The sequence below is a fragment of the Primulina huaijiensis genome, chromosome 17, assembly GCF_012295235.1.
Source record: "Primulina huaijiensis isolate GDHJ02 chromosome 17, ASM1229523v2, whole genome shotgun sequence".
Taxonomy (NCBI): domain Eukaryota; kingdom Viridiplantae; phylum Streptophyta; class Magnoliopsida; order Lamiales; family Gesneriaceae; genus Primulina; species Primulina huaijiensis.
Window position 1 is genome coordinate 8223642 of NC_133322.1, and position 6000 is coordinate 8229641.

Below are 6000 nucleotides of genomic sequence, written 5' to 3' on the forward strand. Positions count from 1 at the left end.
CATAGCCTCGTACCTAATGGTTAGATCTAAGTGTGTTATTCATAACTTTGTATCATAACGACTCGAAATATCTGAGTCATAATATCTTTTAAAATATAAGAAAGTCGCTGATCGCGGTAACCGATTTTGTCTTGTCGTATAAAGAAGACCAATGTGCGATTCATAACTTCGTATCACAACGACTGAACGTATTTGAGTCATAAGCCGACTCAAAGATAAGCAAAAATTTTAGATATCACAGTCAAAACAACAATAGATTCTCTATTCTTTCGATGATGGAACGACATAAGATCTAATAATTAATATAAATATGATACATGCCTGATTTATGTTTATGGTATTGATTTTGTAAATGTATCAACAAATATGAATTTAAAACTGATAATTTTATTTAAAAAAAACACATGGTTATTTTTATATTTTTATCTTTAATTTATTGTATAAAAAAATATTTAATCTGCCAACTAATTCATATTTTTATCGGAAAAAATTATATGTGGATGGTATTTCAAAATGTCTACGCTACACATATGACAGGTGAGTAGGATAAAATTTGTGAGAACTTTGTTTAATATTTGGTAGATAGGAAATAAATGACTTTAATGAATAATGTCTAATTTTGTGATGACTCATCAATTGCCATGATAAGCGGCGGAGAGGAAGATAAACTATAATAACTCATTTTAATGTAATAATTTAATATATTTTATAATATCAAAATCTTTGTATGTTTTATAGGATAAGTAAATGATTAATAATTAGAGTGATTAAAAAATGAGATATATGGATTAATATTACGATGTGATAAATAACATGGTGTTTGGTATGATTTTAAAATGATAGATTAATTTTGTAAATTTCATTGTAATGACCAAAATGTCCCAAATACTAATTAAATATAAATTCTTAAAATAATTGGATAGATAATTAAATATTTATAATTATAATTTATGTTTATTAAAATTAATTTAAATATATTTATTAGAAATATATTTGAAAATATTACGGTAATCATTAAACACAATAAATTAGAATTTAATAAATATTTATTTTCATAAGAGATTAGATGATAAAAATGTAATTTGTGGTGTGTTGATAACTTATCCCACTTAATTTGTTAGATTAATAATCAAATAATTAATCATAAAATTAGGTCTTAAACCGGGTCAAAATGATTATTAATATATCTTAAAATTTTAGCCAAACATTAGATAAGTATGTGATTATTCATCTATCCTTATTTAATCACATCAACCAAACACACTCATAATGTATTATAGTTTATTATGGTGGTAGGTTAGCTACCTGGATATCATGGTACATGAGATATGTTAATTATTTTTGTTGGGAAAGTGATTGAACCATAACGTTCGAGTAATTGTATTATTTAAAAATTTTGAGTTGTACCGTTATCATCAACTATAGTTTTGTTAAAACAACAAATATTTGATTATACAATTTGTATGCAATTATTGAGAAGAAGGATATTGTTGTATAATAATTATTTCTGCTAGGAAAGTGATCGGTCATGATGCTTAAAATGTTGCATGGTTTTAAAGATTTAAATAGCACAATTATCATCAGTTATATCTCGTGGTCAAACGTTTGGTCCAACATGTTAATGATATCATCACTGATTTTAATATAATATCATTAAGTTTTAAAATAACATAAAGAATTATCTCATATACATATTTTTTTTAATTGATCATCAAAAAATCATGAAAAATTTATATAATTTCTGAACTTATATATATATATATATATATATATATAGCCGGTCAAATTTTGTTTTATTTGATTACTGGAGACGTGTTAACTTTTCCGAAGAAATGAAGAGTTGTGCTTCAAATATATAGCTTTAATTAAATATGTGTGTGTGTGTGTGTAAATTTATATAAACCTAAATCAAACATGGAGATAAATTTACATTCAATTTACGTGTATAATGTAATACACTTTTATATATCTACATTCGTCAGACGGGTTGATCCGATTCATACCGAAAGTGAAAAATATAAATTTTTAAATAATATTTTTTTGATGTAAAAATAATTTTTTTTATGAATCAGGTTGAGTTGGAGATCTATTTGTAATTTACATTTACATGTCTATATGTAGATATAGTTCTATATTTTAATTTGATATTAAAAATATTTATAAATTTATTTAAATACATGAAATATATATAAATATAATTAAAGTATAGTATATAATTGACTAGGTAAACCGATTAAATAATAGATTAAAGACCGGCCATTACGTTTGATTTAGGTATCCTAAACTAATAGTAAAACTCAAAAAATTATAAGATTTGTTATAAGAATGTATTATTTTAAAAGATTGAACAAGACTTTAGACTTTTATTGTTGACGACTGATGATTGACGATAATTATAAGACTTTCGTCATCTAAATACTTAGCACACGAAAGTAATATAATAAAATCTCTTTAAATTAATAATATTGAGACCACGGAATTTTATTAATTTAGAGATATGTTAATTAATCGATAAATTAATAATTTATTGTTTTTAAAAAAATACTCAAAAACTTAAATTGAATTACTGAAGTGAATATTAAAATTTGTTAATTTAGTAATGTGAGATTACAAAATATAAAGAACTTTCATGTTTTGAGTTTTAAAAAATTTAAGCGATTAACTGGTCCGGACAAATATATCGGTATTGTAAATATTAAATATTAAATATTATATTATAAAAATTCATCATATAAAAATTCCTCATATTATTTGAATTTATATAAATAAAATTTCATTGCACGTGATATACTTATAATAATTGTTACATCATTTAGTTTTGGTGATAACAAACAATAACTTATTGTATTAGATTTAGCTATCGTTTGATCTGTATTACAGGTACTAGATCGCTTCAGAAGAATCCATTTAAGTGGTCATGTAATGCTAAGCTATTCAACCGCTTCATCATTAACTAGAGATGTCAATGGTGCGGGTATGGGGCGGATATTGCTGGACCCAAGACCCGTCTCATGAAGAAAACTTTGACCTATTATCCGTCCCATCCCGGTTAAATATTCTTCAGACCCGCCCCAACCCAAATACAAAACGAGGCCGGTTAGACCCGTGAGACCCGAATTTTTTTTAAATGAAAACAATAATTTTATTCTTATATGATTGAATTATAAAACAAACAAGTCCCTAAATACAACATAATAGAAAACTAATTAATATCTTCGACCACACTTAATAATGACAAACAAAGTATATTCACGATATAATGAATTACATAAACAAAAGAGTTATTATCTCTCCAAAAAAATATTGACATCCTTAAATTGACATTAATAAAACTAAAACTCTAGAGTATTTATATACACATATATGGGCCGGGTATGGGGCGGGTATTATAGGACCCATGACTTGTCCCATATCCAGATAGGTCTGAAAAATTGGACCCGAGACCCGCCCCACGACCTATTTAGTATGCCCAAACCCGTCCCAAACGGGGCAGGTCCATTGCGGGTCTGCGTAAAACCCGGACCCATTGACATCCATATCATTAACAATAAAATTGATCTACTCGACCACTTCTGCGCATGAGTCTATGGCACATGAACTCAAGAACATTAATCAACGGTTGAGTAAAGCTAATTTCATATACAAGCCACAAATCTTACAAGTATCTCACCTACTTTATCAGAAGAATTGGTAGACTAGTCATGCACGACAAAACAGGATATCAGTATAACAGGCTGTTTTCCTTAAAAGTCTACGTGCAGAGCTAGTTACTTTTCGTTGTCAGTGACTGTTTCCTCTCAGATTCGGTAAATGTCAAATTGCTCATTAATTAAAGGGTATGATATAAAAGGAAAGGACGGTGATATCAGTACTATTTCATTAATACTCATTTATTGAGCTACAGTCAAATGTTGCATGAAAAGATGCAAGAAGTATTATATATAGAAATGCCAAGAATAGGAAACAACAAAGAGATTTTTATACACTTGAAGCATTATCTGAAAATATTTTTGAGCACTCTTAGTTTTCATAAGATATACACTGGTCAACAGCCCGCTCATCAAAGAACATTAATCAGATCATCAAGGGTTTTTGTCAAATCACTCGACCGTTTCTTACCAAGATCGTTTGAGGAGTTTTAAGACATTTTGAATCGAATGATTTATTAGTTTACTTCATTAATTCTATATTGGTTGTTAGATTGCGAGTATCAAACCGTTTGTGAAGATACTAGGAGTTTCAACTTTGACAGTTGATAAGTCCTAAGATTGAAGTGGGTTATTAGAAAAACTAGTTTTTCACCCGTGCGATGCACGGTCAATTATTTTTTCTAATTAATGATTAAAATTAGTAAGTATGATAATCTGTTTCACTTTCTCCATAACATGACTGTTTATCAAACTGAAATATCTGTTGTTTTCATATACATATAGATATGAACAATGAAACACTGAATAAAAGAGCTATTTTTGTATTTCGGCTAAAAAAAAATATCACACTTGTATTAGACAATGAATGACATAATGTGTTTATCAATTAAATCATATACACATATAAATTTATGTACTGTGTACAAAACAGTAATTGTAATAAAAATAATGGGGTTTTAATTTCAATAAGGGGTCATATTCTAATTTAAAATTTGAAAAGTCATCGAATTGACATGATACGATAACATATTCATTATAAATTGGTACAATAACATACAAATTATATATTAATTATTAAACATTTAATATGTTAAACGGATACTTACATAATACATAATTTTCTCATTCAGCAAATTCATTTTGGGGGAATTTACTAAATTTACACGAGATGTTAGTTTATATAATTAAATATTAAAATTATTAAGAATGCACATTTGAAAAATAATTAAAATTAAAATACTAATAAACTAAATGGATTATAGATCATACAATTAGAAAACAAAAAAATTACAAATTTTGAAAAACTTCCTTAAATACAACATTTGTCGTTGATTTTTTCGGGTTGCTATCACCATCACATATCAAAATTTTTAGACTTTTAGGATTCGTAACTATGGATACAGCAACGTACAACTGACCATGACTAAAAAAAGGTTCTTCAAAAAAAGTCCTACATGAGACAATGATTGTCCCTGACTTTTGTTTATTGTCATTGCGTATGATAAAACCAAAAGATACTGTCTTCATTGAAATTTAAAAAGAAGTCTTGGATCAGAAGGCGTCAATGACATTATTGGAATAAGCACTTTATGACCTGCATTACTTCCAGTTATAATTTGTCCTTCCAAAACATGGTTTCCGAGCCTTGTCACGATCAATCTAGTGCCATTGCATAATCCAAGTGAATGATCTATATTCCGCAGCAACATAACCGGAGTTCCAACCTTCAAATTTAACTCATGATTCGGTACTCCAGAATAGGGATGGCAATGGGACGGGGCGGGGGCGGGTTTGCCATCCCCATCCCCGTCCCCTAATTATATCCCCGCACCCATCCCCGGATCTATCTAATCGGGGAATCCCCGTCCCCGAACCCGCGGGGATAAAATCCCCGTCCCCGTCCCCGAACCCGTTTGAAATACCCGAATATTATCTTTTTTTTAAATAATACATATATATATATATATTACTGTATTTATATATACAAATATATTACAGTATAATGCCATAATCGAATGAAATCGTAAATTATTATTAAAATAAATATTGTTTTACATTAGAGTCAATAAAAACCAAAGCCACAAGTTGGCTTGCTGGACACCTACTCTAATAACATTTCCGTCCGATTACACTTGGAAATAAAATTATATTTTAGTGAACGACAATAAGCTAAGAACTGAATAGGGATGGCAATGGGACGGGGCGGGGGCGGGTTTGCCATCCCCATCCCCGTCCCCTAATTATATCCCCGCTCCCATCCCCGCATCCATCCCCGGATCTATCTAATCGGGGAATCTCCGTCCCCGAACCCGTTTGAAATACCCGAATATTATCTTTTTTTTAAATAATA